The sequence below is a fragment of the Macadamia integrifolia genome, chromosome 13 (genome assembly GCF_013358625.1).
Source record: "Macadamia integrifolia cultivar HAES 741 chromosome 13, SCU_Mint_v3, whole genome shotgun sequence".
Lineage (NCBI taxonomy): Eukaryota > Viridiplantae > Streptophyta > Magnoliopsida > Proteales > Proteaceae > Macadamia > Macadamia integrifolia.
Window position 1 is genome coordinate 9,996,190 of NC_056569.1, and position 12,168 is coordinate 10,008,357.

A 12,168-nucleotide genomic window follows, 5' to 3' on the forward strand; every position below is an offset into this window, starting at 1 on the left:
GTCGACCCAAGTGGCTAACAAGGTCGACCAGATTCTGGCGGCTTATAATAGCCCACGATTTGGGCTACTGATGGGATTATTAGTTACTTAATTAGTTCTGATCTAGTTTCTACTTTTCAGATCTAAATTAGTTTTTAATTTCAGTCATTGTTAGTTTCTAATTTCTGTTTAAGTTAGTTTCTAGTTTCAGTCATTGTTAGTTTCTAATTTCATTAGATTACAATTTTTCAATTTTAGTAACTACACGTTAGTAGTTTAGTCAGACAATATTTAGAAGCTTTGAGTTTCTATTCTTTGTAATATTACACCCCATCATTATAAATAAATAAGGGCTGCTACTGCAGCCCGCGATTGATGCTGAACTACAAAACTCTTGTTGTTGCTGCCGCTAGCTTCTATGGCTGCTCCTTGTGTTTGATCAAAGCCTAGGGATTGATGTTTGATCCAATCGACACTTTGCAGCGAGAAATCCAAGTGGATCTTTATATTTTTTTGGATTTCTTATTATCCTAATGTCATTCAGCCAGTCAGGTAAGTGCTCTAAACATTTTGCAGAATTTCTGGGTTGAGTTCTTTGTTCTTCTCCACTATCGGCCTATTCTGTTTGGGAGGTTCTAGACACCCGATGGCCCTGAGATTTTGATCGAGTGTTAGATTGAACCAGAAGGGGACTGATCAGACCATATGTTTGTCTATTTTTTAGTTTTATTCAGTGCTGGCCGATGGTGTTTTCTGCCCAGAATTTGTTGTCTAAATTGTGTCAATTGCTGCTGTTGATTGCTGCCTTTATTTCCCGAGGGATTGGACCATCTAATTAATAATCTGAATCGTTCTCTGTTTCTTAAAATTCTGCTGTTGAATTTCCTGAAGGAGTTAGGATCGATTGTAAGGTGTTATATTCTGCAGTCTAGATTTGAGTTCTGGTTTTCAAGGACCGTTGACTGTGTAGTTTGAACTGTTGTTGCTGTCTACTATTGGGTGGTTATTGGTTGTTCTTTGGTCTACTTTCCTGCATTTTTGGGTCTAGTTTGGCTTGTCAAATCTAATCCTACATTACAATGAAATATTAGGTCTATATTCAGCAGGTTGATATTTGAATGAATCTGAAAGTGAAGCCAAGGAAGAAAGTGAGACCAGCAGCTGTACTTAGTATTACTGGGAAGAAGAGGAATAAGAGAAGGGAAAGAAAATCAGATCTCCTACCTGATCACCCTTAGAATCCCACTGAGATTGATGCAGTTCTGTTCCATACAGCACCATTGAAGCAAACTAATGTTTCGTTCATCATAAAATATTGGGGGAGCTCTTAGACTGCTCTTACAACTTATAGATGGGTTGAGTAAGCCATAAGGAAAGTACAAGAAAACCATTAAAAAAAGAACTTCATGATGGGAGTTAATGCATTGTAGTTAGACTACTAAATACAAGATAGAGTAGACTCTAAGAACTCTATGCTACTAATTGATTAAGAGAGATATAACAAAAGAAAAAAAAATCATGGTCCCCACAATTCTGGTTTGAGTGACAAGAAAACAACCAGACCAACGGTCTGGCCGCCCAACCCTATGGTCCCAAAAGGGGGAAACCATGGGCTAATTATGGCATGTTTCCCTTCTCCAATAGGATTGTTACCTTTCAGCATCTTAAAGAATGGTAGGCACTTTTTAGCTGATCTTGACATGAAGCAGCTCAAAGCTGCCACTCGCCCTGTAAGTTCTTGGACTTCTTTGATCGTCCGCGGTGGGGCCATATCTCCAGTGGCTTTTATCTTGGCCGGGTTGGCTTAGAGACCATATATCCAAGGAATTTGCCTGAGGTAACAGTGAATGTGCACTTAGCGGGGTTCAACTTTATGTTGTACTTCTTCAAACCTTTCAAACCTTCGAAGGCTTCTTCTAGGTCAGCTATATAGTCATCTGCCTTCAGGCTCTTAATGAGCATATCGTCAACTTAAACTTCCATGCTGCGACCAATCTGGTTCTTAAAAAGCTTGTTCACCAGTCTTTGATACGTTGCCCCTCCATTTTTCAATCCGAACAGCATCACTTCGTAGCAGTATTGGCCTCTCAATGATGAATGGCATCTTTGGGATGTCAGGCTCATACATCTTTATATAGTTGTAGCCCGAGTAAGCATCTATAGAACTTAGCATTTCATGTCCCGAAGTGGCATCAATCATAAGATCGATTCGTGGCAGAGGGTAACTATCCTTCGGGCATGCTTTTTTTAGATCTATGAAATCAGATTCGCCATTTGTCGTTTACCTTGGGGACCATTACTACGTTCGCAATCCACTCGGGATGGTAGATAGGCCTGACAAGCCCCACTGTTAGGAGTTTGTACACCTCATCTATTTTTTATTATCTTTCGGAAGCACCGTTCTCTTCTTCTGTTGGACTTGTTTGTTGTTGTCTCCCTCAACGATGTACACCAAGGTAAGTTCTGTCGGCTCGCCCTGCATCAGGTTGGAATCACCTCGGAGATCCTCAATTGCGATAGGCAGGGTTTTCCCGGATTTGCTCTTTCCCAAAAGACTAGTGGCATAGCACTTTCGGTCGTCCTCCTGATCTCATCGAGACTCTCCGATTCCCTTCTCTGTCAGGAACTTCATCCTAAGGTGGGCTGTTGAGACAACTGCTACGAGGCTATTCAGACCAATCCTTCTGAGGATACCATTATATCCGGGCGAGATGTCAACTACTATGAATTCAAGCATGACCGTGGACACTTGGTCTTCTGTCCCTACTATTAGTGCTAGCTTGATCAATCCCTCAACTTTAACCAAGTTCCTCGAGAATCCTTGTAGGGGATAATCAACTCTCCTCAGAAGCTCGTCCTTCAACCCCATCTTCTTATAGGCATGGAGGAATATGATGTCAGCTGAGCTCCCATTGTCCACCCATATGCGATGAATTCAGCAGTTGGTGATCTGCACAGTGATCACCAGGGCATCATCATGTGGAGCTTTGACTCCCACTAGATCTTCGTCCAAGAAAGTTATGACATGCCCAGTTTTCTTCTTATTCGATAACTCGGTTGCATTAACACTCATGGCATAGGCTTTGGCCTTTCATGCTGAGGCTGAGCTTTATCCGGTGGTGGGTCCCCCATAGATCATAACTTCACGCAGGGGAGCCTACGGGGTAGGGTACAAATCATGGTTGTCTTGTCTTCCTCCATTTTGTCTTTTATTATCTTGACTTCCCCTTCTTTCAGGTTCCCTTTCTTCTTGTTAGCTTCATCAATCGAGCCTTTGGCCATCTCGGTTGGCTTGGCAGCTTCGCTTGTCGTGGCTCTGCCTTCTTACGAATCAGTTGAGGTACCCTCTCTGGAATCTAGATGAGGCTCTTGATCTCTCCCTTGAGATGCCAGCAGTCATCAGTGTCGTGACTATGATCGTTATGGAAATGGTAGAATTTGTTCGTGTTTCTCCTTTTTGGATGTCCACTGAGTTTGCCTGGCCACTTTACATAGTCTCGATCTTGTATTTGCATCAAGATCTGTGACCTTTTTCGGGAGAGTGTAGCTCTCAAATGTTTTTGGTAGGCTCTTGGGTCGATCAGAGTCTCTGTCAGATTGGCGTTTTGTGCTTCACCCCTCCTGAGGTGCTGTAATTTCGCCTCTTTTTGTTGAATTTTTTGCCTGCTTCCTCTGCGTTGTCCTCTATAACCTCCGCCACACGGATGTACTTGTCGCAACAGGCCTTCAGGTCGGACAGATTCCATGGTGTTCTTTTAGCGAGGGATGACTTTAAGCTTTTATCCTTAACCCTACCCAAGAAGGCTACAAACTCCACGTTTGTGTCCAGGTCTCTTACTTTCAACTTCTCTTGGTTGAAACCTTTCATGTACGCCCGGAGAGAGTCGTCCTTCCGATGCTTTACAGCCATCAGATCTACAGACATCTTTGGAAGGGCCTTACTGCTCAAGAAGCCCCTCACAAAGACCTAGCTCAGCTCTCGGCAAGTATGAATAGACTTCAGGGGAAGTCGGTTGTACCATGTTAGGGCAGCCTTCCTGAAGGCAAGAGGGAGTGCTCCGCACATAATATGCTCAGAAAATCGATGGAATTGTATCGTGATCTTAGAGCCTTCCTGATGATCAATTGGATCGGTGGTGCCATCATACGTATCGTATTTCAGCATTTTGAATCCCATAGGGAGCGGGTCTCTCATCACTTCATCGGCTAAGGCCATATCATTGGTGAGCTTGGGCTCCATAGCTCCTTCCCGATTCTACGAGACCTTTCTAATCTCCTCCTGAAGATCTAGAATCATTCACTTTAATGACTCGGCATTCCCTCTGCCACAGGGCTCTTCTCACTGAGCTACTATAGCCGCAGTTTTCACTCCTCCAGCCCCATCTGGCTCCTTTCTTATATGGTTGCAGGGTTGCGGTGAACCGACTGAGCCGACACTACTATTTACTGCCTTGTGGCCTTGTGACACATGAACACTTCAGCTTGGTGTCGCCTTGTCATGCGGTTGAGTGACTGCCTTAGGTACACCACGAATGGTATCCTCCAACCATTCAAATCGTTGCTGCAACTTAGTGAATTGTGCCCGGTGGGAGCTTGAAGGCCAAGTGGTGCATTGTTTTGATTGCCATCATGATGGCTGGCCTGGTGACTCTGGGATTGTCGGGTTCTACGGCTTGGCCCATCATAAGCTTATTCCGCAATGACATGGCTCACGGCTAGAGGCAAAATTGCGGAATTTATATTCATGTTAGGTGCAGGGGAGGTAGTCTTTCTTCTCTGGTAGGTATTTTTCACCATACCAGGCCTATTGCTCGTCTCACTTCCCATGGACGGTGCCAATCTATTACGCCAAAAAATTAATTGGTGGGTATCTTTGTCCACAAATAAATCAAGTCAAGAGAGTCCCGGAGCTTACGCCAGGAGCAAGGATGATAGTGAAGTGTCCGTACCTTAGGGGTCTTTTCCTATTTAAAGTATAGGGTTCCTTTTAGACGGTTAATCACTTTATTGGGTAACAAAATGGTGGGGTCGTGCTTCTTCTTTGACCAATCTTCTTGCTTGAGCGTGGGAGTCCTCCCTAAATGGGTTACCCTCATTCGCACGTTTATTAGTGGTTAAGATTGATGACGGGTACGTCCTGAGCAAGTGTTGGGGATTATGGGGACTGCATGATCTAGTGTGTTTTCCCATCTTCTGACAGATGTCTTCGGATGGTTCGTACATTCCCTTATGCCACACATCGGCCCACTAATGGTATAATGTTTTTTTGGTATATCAGACAGTATGGTGGATCTTTTACTTCGTATAGACAACAGGATAGTTTAGTTGGTGGGTCATCTTTTGTTGACAGTATCTTTAGGTATCCATCCCAACCTTGTGTGCCACATCCTATCACTTTGACTAAGCCATTCCCTTGCAGGAATACTTAGTTGATGTTGATGATGCATCTTATAGATGGACAATGACAGATTACCAAAACAATTAGGCCCAAAACATGTCATGGAACTCATATGTGGTGCATTCAGAGGAGCGGTTACGACATCTACAGTGGTACGCAACTCATGGATTGGAATGGCCCAAACACTCTACTTGGAATTGATTGTTGAGTGTTAACTGTTGAGACTTGAAACTTTAGAGATAACTCCCAATTATGTGATATTATTATTATTTTTTTTTTTTATCCTTTACATTATGTTTTATTTGTTTTAAACTTTTAATAATATATTTCACATTTTTAGTTAGTAGCTTATATATATACTTATATAGTAGAGTTTCAGTCAACAACTCTACATTAACAAACTTTGGTCAACACCACAAGTATGACTTTTGGTGTTTTTTCCATGAAACTAATTATGTGAATGGGTTAGAAAATGTCTAAAATAGGATGTACACAAAAAATAGGCAAAAAAAAAAAAAAACATTTTGGGAATCAAAACCAAAGTTTCCATCAAAGCGGAAAAATTCCCTAATTTCCTTGAAATTTCTCAAATTTCCACTAAAATTTCAGTCTCCCCTAGGGTTGAAACTCGATATTTTGAACCTTGATTACGACATCTGACATTCTTGATGGTCCAAGGGATCATTTAGAACGGGAGGAGGGAAACGAGAGCTCAAAAGAGTTGGGAGGGGACTTGCCAGAAGAGGAATGGGTTTTAGATTTGGACATTCGGTGGTATTCTTTGAGGGGGGAGGGCTGAGGGTTTTAGAGAGCTTTCCAGCCCCTTTGGCCAAAGTGCAGGATCTGATGGGTTTTGTCTTCCTCAGAGGGGTAGAAGTGGGATCATTAGATAAATTGGGGGTAGCATAGGGGTTCTATGGTGACCAGAGGTTACTGGCCAAGGCAAGGGAGAAGGAGTAGGTTGGAGGGGGGAGGGTCATCAGAAAGGCCAACAGGATCGATACCACGGATAGGAAAAAGGGGAGCTACAGACGAAAAAGATATGGCAAGGTTGGGACCATTAGAAGTCATTGGATCTAAGGCTGGCTAAGAGCCATTTTCAGCAAGGTTCAAGGGAGGCATAGAGGCAAGGGAGGGGGATGTCAAATCGGAGCTGATGCCTTCCAAAGCGATTGTAGTCGTGGCAAGCAGCCCTGGCAAGGGGCCTAAGACAGAGGCACGGGTGGCATCAAGATCAGAGATGCCAACAGTGTATCTAGCATTGGCGGAAGGCCAACAGTAGTAGAGAAGTCGAAGTTGGCAGAGATCCAATAGCAACAAGGGACGTCGAATTGTGGCTGACGTCTTCGAAGGCGATTGTAGACCTGGCTAGAGGGGAGGAGAGGAAGCAGACATGGCAAGGAGGCATTCATGGACTGGAGGGAAAGCAGGAGCAACAAGGATTGCCGAATTGCAGCTGACGCCTTCAAATGCGATTGCAGACGTGGCGAAAGAACCTGGCAAGGTGCCAGGAGAGAGCAGATGTGGCAAGGAGACTTGGCAGGGGGCCAAGGCGAGAAACCAGGGGGTCAGATGAGTATCAACAGAGGAGGCTGGAGCAGTGGAAGCCAGCAACGAGAGGGCCAGGGGTAGGGGTGTCAACACCGGTAGGGCCCGATCGAGTCCGACTAAGCCGACCTAGACCGGCCCGATTAATAACATGTTGGGCTCATATATAAATAGGTGGTACACGGTGTAGCCACCTAGCCCGACGGGCGCCCAACCTGCCTGACACATTTATAAGCCCAACTTGAATCGACTCCTTTAAACCGACCTAGCTTGACTCCTTTAATACTACTTATATTTTTTTTTAACAGTACTTGTATTTAGTGCTAAGGCTATTGTGATATGTACTATTGAGATGGTGGTGGTTGCTATCTGAACATTCATCTTTTTCAGGCATAGTTTAATTGATTTGAACTTGCTAAAGTTGGGTTGTGCATGCATAGTTTAATTGATTGGAATTCCACGGGTTAAAGACTTGAGTACCTTAGTAACTTAAGTTGTTATGCCCATCTTTGGTTTAATCCATTTAAACTATGGGATCTTTCTTTGCTATGCCCATTATTACTTCATTTTATTGGTATTCCCCGTAAGCCCATTTAAAAGACCAATTATAAAGAGGGTTTGTTTAAAGTTAAATAAGTCTGAAGCCCAGTTAAGGCTTATTTATGACAATTCAATTAAAGTTTGCAATTGACCGGCCCGATTATTAACCATACCATGCCCGCCCTAAACGGGCGTTTAAGGTACAACCCTAGAAATTGGTCGAGCCCTATTAGACCCGACCAAAATCATCCCAACCGACCTTTTGACACCCCTAACTAGGGGCCCAGCCAGTGCAAACTAGCAGAAGGAGGCAAGCGACAGACCAGAGAGGGGACGGTTGGGGTTCAGGATTGGGACATACGAAGCAAAGGATGGAAGGTGAGGTGGGAAAGGCAAACAAGCATCGGACAAAGGAGGGAGAGCTAGTTTATGGTCGGGTTAGGAGCGGTATCTTCAAGCCCAAGTGAAGGTGAGCCAGAGAGGTGGAGGGAGTGGGCCAGACTGGACTAGAGGAGGGTTAGTAGGTGGGCCTAAAGAGAAGGCTAGGAGAATGGGCCAAAGTGGGCCGAAGGGAAAGAAAAGGTTGGATCAGATTTGGGTTGATGGGGGCATTAACGGAAAGAAACTCAAACACAATGGAGATGGTGGGCCCCCAAAGGGAAGAAGAATGGGGGGAGAGCACGAAGAAAGAGGTAAAGAAGAGGTGAGAGGGCATAAGTCGGTGGTGGGAGTGGAGAGTGGGAGAGAGACAGAGGCATGGAGGCCAAAAGCAACAGGTACAAACCATAAGGGAGGGTTAAGGCAGATAACGCCTTCAACAGACCCCAGAGGGATATCAAAAATCGGCAAAGACAAGCTGTCAGGGTCAGCTCAGAGCCGTCATCAAAGTCAAGAGGTAGCCATCAATAGGGAGAAGCGATTATGACCATCGGTTTCAAGCTGGTAGTCTGCAAGGTCAAGCAAGGAGGGACAAGCATCCCTGGAGCTTTTCGGCCAGGCCATGAGATTGCGATTCCAACGATAGTGTCTTCTGTGATGATCAGATATAGGGGAGATGGATCTAACCCTTGAAGGGAGATGAGGCTAGTTCTCAGAAGCAACTATGTCCTGTGGCGAGATACAATCAATTACAGTCTCAGCAGTAACATTAGAGGAGCAGTAGGTAGTTTGGTGGCCAAAAACCTTGCAAGTAGTGCATTGGGGAGGAAACCACTCAAAGCGGACCGTTTGGGTGAAAGAGTGGCCATTATCATCATAAATGGGGATAGTGGCAGGCGGGATGGTGTCAACAATGATCTCAACGCAAATGTGAGCAAAAGCAATTCTGTCCTTCGTCTTGGTACAAAGGTATGAGAGTAAAGGTTTTCTGATAATTGAATCGACAATACTTAGCCCCTTGGTGCACCAGAAGTGGAGAGGCAGAGAGGGGAGTGTGATCCATATCGGATGGATTGGTAGTCCACCTTGCTAAGGATCGAGTACTTATCCCATTGCCTGGGAAAGATGGCTTCCATCCCACTTGCCAAGGACCAGCTTCAAGGGCAGTGATTTTGTCTGTTTCTTCAGAGAAGTCAAACACAAAGATGCCATTGTTTAGCATAAATGTAGAAAGCCTTCCTTGGATCCTCCATTGATTGGATAGGGAGGTTTTACCGATGTTAAAGGGGGGGACGGCTACCAAGAAAGTGTTCGATTAAGCAGTTCTTCCACTTTGAGATTTCTAGTTCAAGGAACCGCGAAGGGCAAACACCAACAGAAATGTCATTGATGATAGGAGGGGCAAAGTGAAGGGTATGTCCCACAGAGGAGGGGTGGGGAGGAGGAGGCTACTTGGTTCGGAGGCTTAGAGGGAAAGGTGGAGGAGGGGGCGAAGGAGAGTGGGGTACTAGTGGAGGGAGGGGGTGGAGGGGCAGGGGAAAGGGAGAGGGGGAGATGGAGGTGGAGGTACCATGAGGGCTGCCGACGATGGAGGCCTTTGAGGAGGGGACAGTGATGGGAGGTTAGTCATTAGCGCATGTCTCAGTATATTAGTTCTTCCAATGGTTGGTTTCTGTTCCTGATCTCTATTTTTTGGGAGGTTTTGGTCTTATAAAAGACGACCCCATTGACACATTTGAAGCCATCGACATTGAACAAGTAGAGTTCATTATCCCATTGAAGTACTTTGAAGAACATCAAGCTTATGCCATTACATTTGTATCCTCAAAGTGATACCTGAATTTTTCTGAATTTTTCTACGGATTGAAGATGGATATGCACTATAATAAAATCATCCTTACACTCTACAAAATTCGAGGATGAATTTTTTCTAAGGGGCGAGTTGATGTAGATCAAAGTTTGAAGAAGAGGACAAAACTAAGAGTAAGAAAATACTATTCAAGAAAAATTGTTCACTTACATGAACAATAATTTGGGTCAATATCACTTTCCTATTTTGTTCCTCTTTTGTTAGTCAATTAGTTTCTACTTTGTGACAAGTTTCCTTTTTGAGTTGAGTTGCTAGTTTCTAATTTGGTTAAAAGCTTGGTTAGCAAGTTAGACACAAATTAGAAAGTCCTATTTCAATCCATTAGTTTCATTTTTTTATTATTTCCCTATGTCCAAGGTATGTAAACAATTTAAACCCATTGTTCATAATGAAAGAAAAAAAAAAAAATTGAAGTTTTTGAATTTGAGTGTTTATCCAAGGTTGAGATCTCAAAGAACCAAATTGGATTTATGCACGGTAGATCCACCACCGAGGTTATCTACCTACTAAGGAGGTTCATGGAAAATTATATAGCCCACACAAAGGAGCTCCACATGGTTTTCATTGACTTAGACAAAGCATATGACAAAGTTCCTAGAGATTTAATCCGACATGTCCTAATAAAAAGAGGTGTCTAGTACTTATGCTAGTACTTATGGACATGTATGAGAGCACGGTGATTAGTGTGCAATTTGTAGGTGGTCAAGGCAAGGAATTCCCAAATACAATTGGGTTACATCAAGGATCGGTCTTAAGCCCCTATTTATTTGCACTTATCATCATGGATGAGTTAAGTAAGAACATTCTAGATGAGGTTCCATAGTGTATGCTCTTCGTGAATGACATCATGTTAGTTGATGAGACTAAAGCAGGGATTAACGCTAAATTGGAGCTATGAAGATCTACATTGGAAAAAAAAAGCTTTAAGATTAGTAGATCGAAGACGGAGTATATGATGTGTAACATAGAAGATGTTTATCAGAGAATTAAAGTGGATGTAGTCAGTGGAGAGGTGCGTTCGAAGTGTTGTGCGATCAACGTATCCCTTTAAAGCTTAAGTGAAAGTTCTATAGGACAATTTGTGACCAGCTATGGTATATGGGCGGACTATTGGGCAGTTAATAAGTGTTATATAAAGAGCCTATGTGTAGCTGAGATGAGGATGTTAAGATGGATGTGCGGCAAAACTAAGAAGAATAAAGTAAGGAATGAGTATATTCGAGTTGATTTGGGAGTTGCACCGACCAAAGACAAGCTCTGCGAATGTCGTTCAAGGTGGTATGACCATGTTCAAAGGAGGCCTGAAGATGCCTCAATAATGAGGAGTGATCTGATTCAGATTGAGGGAGCTAAAAGAGCTAGGGACATGCCTAAAATGATCATAGATGAAGCGGTGACGAAGGACATGCATAGTCTCGATCTTGCCCCAAGTATGACCTTGGATAGAGCCTATTGGAGGGCAAGGATCCATGTAGCCGACCCCATGTAGCTAAGACTCCTGACTTGTTGAGTTGTGCCTTTCCTCTTACTCTCATCTTTATACTCACCCTTATTCTCTCTTCTCTAATCGTGATGTTTAGCCTTTTTTTTCCCTATTGTGTTTTGATTGGATCCATGTAACCGGCCTCATTAAGTTGGCATTAAGCTTGAGATTATTGTTGTACCCATGGCTGAGATAGCTATTATCTTAAAGGGTGAGATGCCCATTCACTAATTCTTCTTCCCCCTTCTCAACACGTCCATTGATTTTCTTTCATTTCATTATTTTTCTTCTTTATTTGTTTGCTGTGAGGAGTGTTTGAGTGATCATTACAAACTTGTTGAAGTTCATAATTTTCATGAAAATACCAATTTAAAGGCATGTAGCTATTGTACTGCAAAACTTCCATAAAGTTTTTTTTTTTTTTATATTCTTTAAGCATAGCTTTCCAACCAGTCATCAGTTGAGACTTATCTTTTGAAGGATAGTTGCGCATTACACACGAGACCTTTGTTCCAAATTTGAGTTCATTGAGGCTGAAATCTCTATATATCGAAAGTTGTCAAATGTTTTCTAATTAACGTCAACAGCATAACTCTCAATCCAACCATCAAAATTGTCTCATATTTTAAGGGTTTGTTGGGCACCACAAGAGGAGCATTCAATCAAAATTTGAGGTCCACCAGAGCCTCTCAAAGACAACCATAGGCCTCCCACTATTTCAGCCAAAATTGAACTTCTATTCAAAATCAGATTTCAGATTTGAACCTATGAGATCCTATCTGGGGTTGGGTAGTTCCTAGAGCCTTACATTAGACTTCTTCAAGAACATCATCCATAAGAGTCACAAATTGGGGAAATCTCAAAGCATGCTCTGCATCTCCTTCATCGGAATGGTGGCCCACATAAAGTGTAAGATTGCCAACGTTGAACATATTGTTGATCTTATGGTAGGAGGCAACTCTAACATATAGG